Raw genomic sequence first — 13,165 nt, 5'->3', positions numbered from 1 at the left:
CTCCAGCAAACATGAAGCTGGGAGGCCTGCTCTCCCCCAGGTGAGCAGCTGTGAGTGGGAGTCTTGTTATGCTCCCAATGCTAGGCCTCCTTCTGTGCAGGAAGTAGGGGATGGAACAGGGACAGGTATCCACTATCTATCCACTTATGTCACTTCCAAGCCTTCCTGTTTCAGTTGGAGTCAAACAATTAGCCCTGGCCAGTGTAACATGAGTGGAAGTCATGCTTCACTTCTTGGGAGAGGCATTTAAGTCACTTTACTTCCGTACTTTACTTCTCTCTTTTCCTTTGCCATGATGATTTTGAGGACCACAAGTTGCAAATGATGCTGGCTATAGATGGACCAGGCCACTGGCTACATAAGCTTGTATGGTAGACTTCAAAGGTGGCCAAAATGAACCACATCTCCTGATATTATGCTCTCCGATTCCCTTGAATCAACAGAATGTGGCCGAAGTGGTTTTGGTCACTTATGGATCAAGGCCTGCTACCTGATGGATTTCCACTGTGGGGAGCTTTAAGCAGTCCCACAGGAAGTCAAGCTACCCTGCTGCACTTAGCAAGTGGAGAGGGAGAAGATTCAAGGCCCCATAGAGAGAGAACGAGCTCAGCTCTCCTAGTGTTCCAGCTGTACTCAGTCCTACAGCCATCCCACCAAGGTGACAAGCATGTGAGTAAGCCATCTAGGATACGCCTGACTAGTTGAGGCTCTATATCCTGTGGAGCAGAAGAACCACCCAGCTGAGCCCCACCAATCCACACAATCATGAGAGGTAATAGAAGTGGTTTCTTTCAGTGGTTTCTTTAAACAACTGAATCTTAAACTGTAGGTAACCAATGCTGTGAGGAGAAGCTGGTGATATATTGGCCAGTGTGACTTGGGAGCTTGTCTGTTGGCACTGTTAGCATTATTATTATTATTATTTTTATTATTATTATTATTTTGATGTAATAGGTGATTATTTCAACAGAGCCATCAGGAGGTAGCCTTAGCATTGGACTCAGGCAGGGGGACAAAGGCTGGGAGGGTGAGCAGACAGAGCAGTGCCATCCTCATTTCTGGATGGAGAATGAGATGCGTAGAGAGTGACAGTGGCTCCGAGAGTCCAAGCCTGTGACTGTGAGGGCCGGGGGTTCTTAGTGTGGGTGGAGACCCAGGAGGAGGAGTGGATCTGCTGGAGGAAGGAAGCAAGAAGGAGAAGGCATTTAGGTTCTGAATTTCAGGTGCTGGTGGGCTCTCAGTAGGAAAATAACTATTAGGCAGAATGAATTTGACTTTATTGCTCAGTTAAGAGACTGAGGCTGGAGATGAGTGGGGAGATCAGAGCTGCCCTGCCACTCACAGGGAGGCCGAGGGAGAGGGCAGCGAGGCTGCAGGAAAGCCACAGGGAATGCGGATGTGGAGATGGAGGGGGCCGAGGGAAGACTGGGTCAGAGAGCTGGGATGAATGATTGGGCCTGAACGGCATCAGAGCTTGTGAGCAGGGCTGAGAGGTGCCTCAGCAGGGATCCAGCCCCAAGCCAGAGGCAACGGGGGGGCAAAAGGAAGAGGATTTGACCCTCATCCATGTTCTGTTGCTTCTTGTGTCCACCTGCCATCCACCCATCCACCCATCATCTATCACTTGCTTTTTTTGGTATTGGAGATTTGAACCAGGGCTCAAGGAATGCTGGGTAAGTGCTTTACCACTGAGCTATGCCCCCAACCCCTTTTATTTTATTTTTTAATTTTATATTTTCTTGGTACCGGGGATCAAACTTGAGACCTTGTGCTTGTGAGGCAGGCAGTGGAACCACTGAGCTAAATCTCCGGCTCCTTTTATTTTACTTTTGAGACAAGGACTTGCTAAATTGCCTAGGCTGGCCTTGAACTCCTGCCTCAGCCTCCCGACTAGCTGGGATTATAGTTATGTACCACTGTGCCCATCTTGTCATCCAATCCTTATGAGAGCCTGCATTGGGCCAGGGCAGGGGTCATATTATGTCCTGCCCTTTGTTGTGGGCACTTACTGGTGCCCCTCAAAGCCTCTTCTCTTTGGCCCAGGACGGACAAAAGCCACATCCATCCAGTGCTCCACTGAGACCCAGAGCGGTCCCTTGCGTGCTGGGACTTCCCACCTGCAGTGCTCTGTGTTTGCTTTAACCCATTGCCGGCCCTGCCCACTGCACCCCGTCCAGGAGAGGGACGCCTGGGCTGATCCACTCATCAGCATTGGCTTCGCGCAGGAGCAGCGTGGCAGGTGGCACAGAGGAGGCTGAGAGGACGACACACTCGGATATGTAGGTATCGGGGAGCGAGGCCTCAAGGGGTTAACTTTAGGGCCAATGAGCAGTTTTTACAGGAAAACGCACTTCCAGTTCCAAACAGCGACGTGGACGTAGCCCTGGAACTCAGCCTGTGCGTGAACCAGGGACCGTCTGTAACTGTAAAAATTGTTTATTCTGAACATGGACCCAAAAGGGCTTTCTCCTCCTCCTCCTCGATCCTCCCCCCACTTTTTTTCTTCTCCATGTGTTGTGCAAAGACCCCGTCTTCCTGTTCTAGTTCCCTTGCTGAGTGAACATTCTTATCAACCCCCTGCTTCACCATGATGGGAAAGGTCCTCCTCTCCTAGGTGACAGGAGGTGTCTATCCAGGACACCAGGGGCTCAGCATCTTGGCCAGATGGCTCCGTACGTGCTCGGTGTAACATGAGGAGCCAGCCCAAGCCCAGCATGTGACTCACGGAGGGCAGCATGGAGCGACGTGCGCAGTGTGTCCCACACACTGGGCTGCACACTTGGGCCGGCTCCGGGGGCGTCTGGGGCGGGGGCGGGCTGGCTTCTGCTGGCACTGCGGACGCTCCCAGCTCTATGTGAGTCACGCCTGTTCCTAGCAGGCCACTCACCAGGAGGGCCCGGATCCACGCTGACTGCTCTCAGTCCTGCCTCTCTGGGTCCAGCTGCCCTTGGTCGGGCAGGCTGGAGATGCAGTAGCGATTTCCGGTCCCTCGGGTGCACACGGGACACTTAGCAGGGCTGCAAAGGAGGGAGGCAGTTGGCCAAGTTGGAGCTGATGACATCGTGACTGTATATCTGCCGAATGGCTGTGTGGGCCCCTGAGCCCACGGGCGGGGGGCAGAGGTGGCAAAGAGCTGCATATTTGTCGCATCTCCGATTTCCTCTGCCAGGGGCAGGCGTGACGCAGAGGGGGATGCTGTCCTCCTGTGCTCAGAAGCAGCTTCAGGGAGGGGGCCGAGGTCACAAAGCTGTGCCTGCCTGAGACTGTGGGTTGCAGCCCGGAGGCCGTGCTACCATTTGCCTCTGGCTGGATGGGCGCTGATCACCAGGAATTTGTTCATAGTGACTTTACTGCACACAGTTATCAGCACACGTGACCAGTCTGGTTTGAGCTTCCTCGAGTGCTCCTGGGACCAGCCTTTGCGTTTAGGTGGCTTAGTTAGGAGCTGATGGCGGGAAGGGCTGGCAGTGGGCAGTGGACATGGAGCGTGGATGCGGCCTCTGGGCCTGGTGGGGCCGTGTAGACAAGCTCCAGCGCTGTCCCTCCAGGGGTGAGGAAGGGGTGTTAATTCCGCATTTCCTGCCTCTCTGATTTATGACAGCTCACCGGTCACCAGCACCTGGCCCTTGGGTCTCCCCAACAAGGGGGCTGTGTACTACTGTGTCCCCAGAGAGTCCTCCGCCCAAGAGAGCTTTGGGGCTCGTGGGGAGCCCGACAGAGAAGGGTGCTGGGGACGTGGGTGGGGCCCAGCGTGGCTTGTGTCCACAGTGCCCTGGAGGGGACAGAGCCCAGGCCCGGACCCACTGTGAGGCACAGATATGCGGCACAGCCCCTGGCAGTGGTCATTCTCGCCCTGTTCCCCCTGCGAGGGGCCGCTGCAGGACAACGCGAGGTAACGCCTGTGCGCAGCTCTGTGGATCACCCAGGTCTCTGCAGACATCCGTGCGACAGAATGAATGGCAGCTTCCTGCGGTCCTGTCCTCCATGTAACTGGGGAAACTCACTGCCACCCCTCACTTCCCACCTGGCCCCTCGGGGTCCCCTCCCTGGCTCAGTGTGTGGCTCCAGAGGGACACATGGCCCCGCAGTCCAACCTGAGCCTTCCTTGGGATGCACACATGGGCCCAGATGTGGCAAATCAGGGTTGCCAGTGGCCAGTGTGGTGCTGGGGACAGGGTCCACATGTGGAGCCTGTCCAGGACAGCCTGGCAGAGCCACCCCTGTCCAGCTGGCACTGAAGCCAGTGCTGCAGCTGTGCCTCTGGTAGTGGAATCCTTCTGCTGGGGACAGTGGGAGCGGAGGTTTGTGTGCTGTGCTGGGAGCCCCAGGGACTTAGGAGAGACCCCGGGGGTGCTGGATGGTGCAGTGTATGCCCTGCCCTGGGAGGAGCTGCAGGGGAGGTGAACATCCCAGGACAGGTGATGCTCTGCCCCTGCCCTCCTCTGGTGCCACACCCACCGGCTCCCGCCTCTTGTTCCCCAAGGCCACCCAGGTCTCCTGCCCCACAAGGCCCAGGGCCCTTGGCTTGCTGGTGCCTGTGATTCCCCCACAGCCGCCCCCAGGGGACAGCGTGCTGTGAAACCTGGTGTCCCTCACATTCCTCCCGGGTCTCCTTTGCTGCTTGGGAGATGGCAGGGCTGGATGCAGCCCTCTGACATCTGGTCATTAGCCTTGGAGGTCAGTGTCAGATTTGCCTTTCAGTGCATCATCTGCTGCTGTTTCATTCATCACAAGATTACGCTTTCATGGGAAGGGACCAACAGATGGGGCTGGGGAGTGGGAGGGAGGGAGGGAAAGGGGACGTGTGAAGAGCCAAGATGTGTCACATACATGTGACAGCTCCCCAGGTGGATGTCAGAATTAGGGACTGCGAACACACTAATAAAAATAAAAAGTGAAGTTGCACAGGAAGCAGTATGAGAACCAACACATGGGATTATAGCAAATTAAAAGCTTCTACACAGCAAAAGAAACAACCAGCAGTGTGAAGAGACAACCTACAGAGTGGGAAAACAGTTTTGCCAGCTACTCCTCAGTCAGAGGACTAATATCTAACCTACATAAAGAACTCAAGAAATAGACCCAATCAAAAAGTGGGCAAGTGAAATGAAGAAAAAGCACAAATGGCCAGTAAATACATAAAGAGATGCTCAACATCACTGGCCATTAGAGAAATGCAAATTACAACAACACTGAGATTCCATCTCACCCCAGAAAGAGTGGCTGTCATCACCAAATCAAGCAATAACAAATGTCAGAGAGGCTGTGGGGGCTCGGGGAAGGAGCCCTCTGCATTGTTGGTGGGAACGTAAAGGAGCACAACTGCTATGGAGATCAGTATGGAGAGTCTTCAAAGAACTGAAGCTAGAAATTCCACTGGACTCAGCTCTTCCCCTTCGAGGTATCTTCCCCAAAGAGTTAAAGACGTCCTCTCGCAGTGATGCATGCACACCCCTGTTTATAGCAGCACGGCTCATAGTAACTAAATCCTGGAAGCAGCCTGTACATCCATCGACACATGAATGGATAGGGAAAGTGTGGTTTCCATACTCAATGGAGTACTCTGCCAAAAAGATGGATAAACTGGAGCCATTTATAGGAAAATGGATACATTGAGACCATAATGTTAAGTGGGATAAGCCAGACACACAAGCTTAATACCACATGGTTTCTTTTATATGGGAAACCCCAATCATAAGTACAGGAGGAGGCTCTCCCCTCCCAGAACGGCCTTTCCTCTCTCCTCCTCTCTCTCTAAAGGAAGAGCTCCCCCTGCACCTTCCTGGTGTGCCCAGAAAGCCCTTGGGGCTTCCTGGGGTGCACTGTTTTCACCTGCACGTGGGGCTGGCTTTCCTGTGTGACCCTGGGGCAGCTGAGGAGGCTCCGAAGGGCAGAGAGCCCACCCACCCGGGAGGCCGCAGGAACCGGCCGGCCCCACGGGGCTCCTGACTGCAGGGAGGGTGGGGTGGCCCGGCCAGCAGTCTGTAAGTGCACACTCAACGCTCACAGCATGTGCAGATGTCTCCCAGCTGCTTTTCATTCTCCAAGGGGACTGAAGAGGAAATGGGCCTCAGCTGTGGCCGGGGTGGTCTGTGTTTAACGGCGAGGGGACCTGGGTGCTCCAGAGGCCTGTGCAGGACGGGGCTCCTCGGGGGACACGGGGTTTGGTCTGGGGAGAGGAGTCAGGAGAGCCGGCTGTGGCTGACATCAGAGCCAGGGCTGGGGGAGCTCAGCACCTTGTCCTTCTGGGTGAGGCCCTCACGTGGGCAGGGTCCTGCAGGGTGAGGGTGTGACAAAGAATGCACTCGTCTGCCTCAGCACTTTTGGGTTGGCTCCTTCTGGGACCCTGCTGGCCGGAGGGGACCATAGCAGGTGCCGTCAGGAGTCACATGCCCCACGATACTCATCCGTGTTCTCCATGGCTCAGTGAGCTACAGGCGAACACGGCCACCGATCTGCCCCGCTGAAGTCTGCCCCGTGTGCAGCAGCAGTCCCAGAGGAAGGGCTGCTTTCCACACAGGGCACAGGGGCCATGGGACATCTGTGGCAGAAACCTCACACCTGGTCCCTGAGATCTGCTCCTTTTATCTGAGGGTACAGTGCTAAGATGCCTAGAAATGGGACACTGCTGTCCCCTCTCACAGGCACTTTATACTTCTGGCTGCGACTAAGCCACCACATACAGTACAGACAGCCTCGGAATCTGTTTACATCAGTGTGAATAGAAAAGCTGTAGATGACCTTCTGGTTTTTGTCTGCTGGCTCTTTGAGAATGTATCTGTATCTGTATGCCGCTTTCCTGTGTGCAGAAGGGGCAGCAGCACATCACAGACTGTGAACTTCGGCTCTTTTCTCAGCTGCCCATTTGTAGCCAGCATCAGCCCCGTTTCCAAGCCTGGGTGGAGACAAGGTTTCTTCACATGACTTGACTTTGGCCTCTGCCACTCTTCAGCTATAATCTGGGGCTTCTTGCTTCAGGATGGACTTTCACACAGTTTAGCAGTCCTTGTTCCCCAGGATGTTCCATCACCACCAGTGAACTTAGGTTTTCTCTGTCCTGAAGGAGTGCTAGACTTTGCCTGGGACCTTATTTCTAACCACTAGCTTCTGCATAGCTCCTCTGGTTCCTCACTATGCAGCCACCACCAGCTTGGTTTACTGATTTGGGCTTTTCTCATTAGAGGGCACTGCCAGAAAACTGGATCCTGGTATACTCAGTGTACAGCTGCCAGTAGTTGGATCCTACACATTATACCAGATTTCACATTTTAAACCTTCTTGATTTTAACGTTATATGCTGAGAGGTAGATTCAGAAGGATAAGAGAAATACCTAAACTCTCCCAGCTACTCGAGCTACTTACTGGTCAGGCCTAGAGGTTAAGTTGTATGTGTATCATCTTCTTTTTACCGAGAAGGTTGTTTTGGAGATACCAGTTCCGTTTAGGTTGGGAAAAGATGCCAAATGGAATCTGTGTGTGGTGTTTAATCTAAAGTCTTCCTTAATCCATTGCCCTGTTCCATTTTTCCCCTTCATATTTACTGAAAGAGCAAATGTCAGCATTAGATGTCTAAAGGAATTAGTAATAAGAAGCCTATTTTTACAAAACGAACTTATTGAAATGGGTTTCTAAAGGTATCAGAATAATCAGCTTCATGCACTTTCTGTGTAGGTGCAGATACATTATAGAAAGTGTCTTCAATGCTCCTCTTACACAAAAGTAAAACTATATCAAAGAATGTGTAAGAGTTTTAGACCATAATAGTGAAGGAATGGAAAGCTAGAATTTAGCAGTCTGAATGCTAAAATATGACTTCTTCCATTTAACCTTAGAATGGGGTGGTGTGAGTGTGAAGACATGTAACAGGGCCTGTTGGACTGCGTATGCAACATTTCTTACAAGTGTCTAAACCTTTCAGATTGTCCTAAAACTAAAGCTTAAATTTTCACGTCATTGCCTGCTAGATATCCTCTTCTTTGGTAGAAAATTCCCGCAGTCTGTATTCAAGAAGTGCCTGAAATTGATTTGTGTGGATTTTTAAGTCCATCTAATAAATGATATGTTTTCTAAAAAAGAAAAAGAAAACCTCACTCCTGGTACCAATTTAATTCCTAACAGATCACGAGCTTCCATGTAAAACACAAACCGTGAAACTGGCAGGGAACAGACATGCGGAAGCCTCCGGGACTGAGGATGAGGATGGGTCCTGAGGTTTGGCATCGAAAGTGTGGTCCCTGGGCAAAATCCCATGTCCAGGACACACCCCACTTGGTAGGACGGGGCTTGCCGAGGTTACCGCCCATGGCAGGCTCTGCACCTGCTTTCCCGCCTGTCTCCGGGACATCACAGAGCGCCACTGCCTGCAGAAGCATCTCCACGCCGGCTGTGGGCAGTGGCCACGCTGGGTGCCGAGTTTGTGGCAGAAGGGGCGGTGTGAATGTGCTGGGGCAGCCTCTTGTACCAATACCTTTGCTTGGCGTCATTTATGGGAAAGCAGTGGCGGCGAGGAGCTGACGGGGGCCAGGTGGCCCTCCAGGCACACTGGGCACCTCAGGACGGTCACTCTAACCAGAAGTCCCCGAGCATGCGTCTCCAGCCCGATTACCTGCAATGCTGCAGTGGCTCTGGCCAAGTGGGAAATGCATGGGTGTTGTGAAAATCCTTTTCTTCATTTTGGGCAAAAGTGCCAACTTAGAAGCCCTTACTGGGGGTACTGGGGGACTGGGGTGAGATGCCAAGGATTCCATGGAAGCCATGGCCCATGGGCTTTTCCCAGGCTCTCCTAGGACAGGCACTGAGAGGTACTTAGCTGGGGTCTAGAGGGGGAGGGGGAGGGGAGGGGAGGGGAGGGCAACCTCGCAGATGCTTGGAGAAGACAGAAAAGGCTGTGGCTGCTGCTCCCTCCTCACAGATCAGATCGCTCTCACCCTGTTGTGGGCGGGTAAGTAAGAGCAGGAGAATAAATGAAGCTTCCCACTCAAAGATGGGCCACAGACTTGCTTTTCCCTTTGTTTTTTAATTTACAAAGATCCAACTCCCATCTTGGACCCTGAAGGGGAGTTTTATCTTCCTTCTTTGCTCGGAGTTTTCTCTGAGCAGGGTGCAAATACGCTCAGACAGGGAATTATCCAGGGACCGGAAGGACCACGGAACAGTCAGCTTTCCCCATGCTGGACAAACTACCTGATATGGGAAGTTTGAGGAAAAGAGGTTAGCTTGGCTCAGTGTTTCAGAGGATTCAGTCCAGGGTTGGCTGGTCCAGGGCAGAAATACCATGGTGGAAGGGCCAGAAGGAGAGCTCCGTAGTTCCTGGATGCAGAGCAGAAGAGTGCTGAGAGGAAGGGATGAAGGACATGATACGAACCCAAGGTCACCTTCTGTGCCCCACCAGACACACCCAGCCTCACCGTTGACTCCTCAGGGAGGGGGAGGCAGTGGCTCTGGCCTCTGCACACACCGAGTCACCCCAGAGCTGCGTGGGTCCTTTGGTGAGTGACATGACAAGATGGGACCCACCTAACTGCACTGGGCTTGGTGAGCAGCAGGACATGAGCCATAGGACTGGTGGTCAGCTTTCTGCTGCGGTGGGGCATTTCTCTGGACCCTGGTGGGGGAGCTGGGTGGGCACAGTGGGAGGTATGTGGCAGGGGCCAGAGGGCAGAGGGAGAGGAGAAGCCTGAGGTTTCGCAGTCCCCTTCAAGGCCACATCCTGGGTGACTGAAGGACTCCCCTCTAGGCCCCCACAGCACCATGAGCGGGGGACCAAGCCTTCCACCTATCTCCTGACTTTACTTGAATTCTAATGTGGCAGCATACTGGGGCTCACTGCCCATGGCCGAGCCACAATCTGGGCCGAGCTCCTGACCAGCCCCTTCCATCACTCACGAAGCGCCTCCCAGGGGCAGGCCTGGCCCCTCTGCCCCCCAGGAGCCCTGCCTCACCCTGTCTTGGGACAGCTCCCCAGAGGGCAGTGCAGGAAGAGAACCTTCGGTGCACACACCTTCTCCATCCAGAAGCCACTCTGAAGGCCACAGCCTTGACTGCTGTCCCTGGAACGTGGCTGGCAAGGGGCAGCTCGGGGCCACCCTCCTTCAATCTTGGCTGAGGTACCCTGTGACATCGGAAAGGAGCTGCCCTGTGTAGAAACTCCTCCTGCAGCTCCGTCACCCATGGGCAAGGGGACAGCGTCCAGGAGAGGGGCTCTGGCTGTCCTCAGTGTCAGGAGGCCGAGGACGGGTGGGAGGCGAGTGGTATCCCCTGAAGCCCAGGTGGAGGGGATGGGTCACCTCCCTCTGCCGTGCTGCTGGGGAAAGCAGATGGGCCAGGGCCTGGGGAGGGTGGGGTTGGGACCTGCTTGTCCCCTGCTCTGTCCTTGGTCTGAGGGTTGGAAGAGCAATGGAGTGATGGCCCGGGCCCTCTGCTCCAGAGGAAGCCTTGATGGAAGAGAGAGGAACGGATGGAGGAGGAGTTGCTGGAACCTTCCGATGCAGCTCAGCTGGGGCTCTGGGCTGCAGGCCAGCTTCTGTCCAGGGCCTGAGAGGTCCGGGTGATGTGTCAGCAGGGAGGGTCCTGGTCACCTCCAATCCACCCAGGGCCCTGCACTTCTTCTCAGTGCGGGTCAGGTGCAGGGGGCCGCAGAACAGCCACCCCCCAAGCCCATCTGCACCACCAGCCACTCGGCCCAAGTCCTTCCCTGAGCTGCTTGTATGTCCAAGGCTCTGAGTCCCCCTGCGCTAAGTCATGGGAAGGCCGTGGAACTTTCTTACAGTTGGTAACAAATGCAGGGGCACTGCTTTTCCTGGTTACTCTGCTCTTGGTACTTATCAGTGTCTTTTGCCCTTGTGTGAAGAGCGGTGCTGTGGCCTGAATGTTTGCTCCCCTCTCGGATTCACATGTTGAAGTCTTGAGCCCCAAGGGCATGGGGTAGAAGGTGGGGCTTTGGGGAGATGACTGGGCCATGAGGTGGTTGCCTCATAAATGGGATTCGTGTCCTTACCAAGGGGTCCTGAGGGGGCCTGTTGATGGCCTCCTCCAGGGACGAGTGAGAAGTCACTGCTGTGGAGCAGAAAGCGTGCTTCCACACTGCGCATCTGCTGGGCTTTGATCCTAGGAATGTGACCAGTCCGTTTCTGTAGCTGCCAGGTGCCCAGTTCACTGTACAGCATTTTGCTGAAGCAGCTTGAGCAGACTAAGGTGAGGGCTGTGCTGGTACAACAGAGGGTGAAGGCAAGTGGACGCCTTGGTACCTGGTGTGCGCTGAGGCTGCACTTCATCCCCAACAGCTGAATTGCGTGCTGTCAGCCAAAAAAAAGATCGCACGACTTGATATCAAATCTCCTTTTCCACTCCTTGATCAAGGAATGTTTTTGTCTGGAAGTCTAGCGGAGACATGAAAATAAGACCACATGTAGTTTTGTGTGCCACCGCAGCCCTCTGCTGAGAAGGATGAGATTGAGAGGGACCCCACCACATTTTAGGGTGGCTTTGCTCATAATGAGTGCACACAGTGGTTTCATCTGAAGTACAGATAAGTGACTTCTGTGGTGTCAATAAAGCAAAAATCTGAATATTTCTTATTCTAATCTGACAAGTTAAGCTTTCCATATTTTTTGGAAATCTCTGTTCTAATAGAATAGTTTGCAAGGCAAGACCTCCCTCCTTCTCCCCATCCGTTCTTTCTTTCTTCTTTTCCCCTCCTTCCTTCTGCCCTCCCCTCCCCTCCCCCTCCCCCTCCTCTTCCTCCTTCCCTTCTCTTTTGCCTGGTGTTGGAGATGGAATCCAGGGATTCCACATGCCAGGCAAGCACTTTACCACTGAGCTCCATCCATAGTCCCTTTCACTTTTTTATTCCGCAGCCGTCTGTGCACCTACTATGTGTCTGGCCAAGGTAGAGGCTTGAGGTTGGCTTCACAGTTGAAACTGGGCCTCAATGAGGCTGCATTGCGGGAGAAGGAGACAACTGGCCAATGAAGAGGCAAATTGCATAAAAAATAAAGTATGTAATAGGCACCAATCAAGATGCTAAAAAGAAACCCATTATTCTGAATGATGAATAGGCACTAATCAAATTTAAAGAAAAGCAAAAAAATAAAAGATCCCTCTGACCTTGAGGAGGCCCCAAGGTGGTCGAGGGGTGGGCCCAGCTCCCGGCTCTTAGTCACCTTCTCCTCGCGGGGACAAACTACACCTGCAGGGGAAAGAAGGAGAGGCTGCCTGTGGCTCACGGTCCAGCCTCGGGTGGGCTGGCTCCACAGCAGGAGCAGCAGGGAGGAAGGGCCGGCACCGGAAGCAGAGAAGGGCGGGGCGGGGTCACCATCCAGGCCACGCCCAGCGACACCGCTAGCCAGGCAGAGCGGCACCCCCAGATCCAGTCACCGTCGGACACAGGGTTGGAGGCCATCTGACCTTCGTCCACTTCCAGAGTTCACTGAGCGGGGCTGCTGTAGTTGGCTTCCACTGGATCGTCCAGCTGGGACTCCGGCTGGAGTTCTCTCTTCTCTTTTTCCTCCTCTCTCTTTCTCCTTTCTTCTGTTTTTCCTTCTCTCCCCTTTCCCTTTCTCTTCTTCCTTCCTTCTTTCCTGTCTTCCTTCTCTACTTCCTTTCCTCCCCTTACCACTCCCTCCCTCTCTCCCTTCCTTCCTTCCTTCCTTCCTTCCTTCCTCACTTCCCCTCTGCCCTCTCCCTTCCTCTTTCCTTTCTGCCCACCTTTCCCCTCCTGCCTCTTCCTCTCTCCTTCACCCCTTCTTTCTCTCCTTAGTGGAGACCTCTGCTCCTAGATTTTCTCCCTGCCCTGGCGTCCTGGTCCCTGGCAACTTTCTCCTCTGTGGGGAGTGGCTCCAGGCCCTGAGCACCTTTGCTCCATTTCCACTGCCCGTGCAGTGCTGCTTAGCCAAGCCCAGGGGAACATCTGTGGAAATTTTAGCAGGGAATCAAGACTGGGTGTTGCTCAATATGTGGAAAAAATGCAGTGTTTTCTTCTGCAGAGGACGTGATCCACATGGCAGCCAGGCCATGGCAATCAGTGAAGCCCGGCAAGGGACAGAGGTGGGGTGGATGCCAGGGCTTGGTCAGGATCTGCCCCCCATGGCACCCCAGTAGAGCACCTCTACTTCTGAGCCTTTGCCTGCATGAGGGCTCCATTTACCATGCCAGGACAGGGGTGGCA

At 53.9% G+C, this 13,165-nt stretch overlaps 1 long non-coding RNA gene across 6 annotated transcripts; it reads right to left on the bottom strand.

Annotated features, from left to right (window-relative positions):
• Window positions 1-8,996: 8,996 nt before the first annotated feature.
• Window positions 8,997-12,934, bottom strand: LOC110346412 (uncharacterized). 6 transcript variants are annotated; one of them, XR_015450611.1, is made up of 4 exons: window positions 12,406-12,934; window positions 12,106-12,187; window positions 10,001-10,111; window positions 8,997-9,331 (listed from the first exon to the last, which is right to left on the bottom strand). It is a non-coding gene; the product is annotated as an uncharacterized LOC110346412 (long non-coding RNA). The 6 variants fall into 6 exon arrangements; XR_015450610.1 differs by lacking the exons at window positions 12,106-12,187; window positions 12,406-12,934 and adding exons at window positions 10,351-10,433; window positions 10,997-11,749; XR_015450609.1 differs by lacking the exons at window positions 12,106-12,187; window positions 12,406-12,934 and adding exons at window positions 10,351-11,106; window positions 11,247-11,749.
• Window positions 12,935-13,165: the final 231 nt, after the last annotated feature.

The sequence above is a fragment of the Heterocephalus glaber genome, unplaced genomic scaffold (assembly GCF_053883595.1).
Source record: "Heterocephalus glaber isolate CG9 unplaced genomic scaffold, H.glaber_assembly_v1.0 deba00001004, whole genome shotgun sequence".
In the NCBI taxonomy this organism is placed as follows: Eukaryota; Metazoa; Chordata; class Mammalia; order Rodentia; family Bathyergidae; genus Heterocephalus; species Heterocephalus glaber.
The sequence above is the reverse complement of the archived record's forward strand: the minus strand, read 5'-3'. Positions and strand labels throughout refer to the sequence as shown.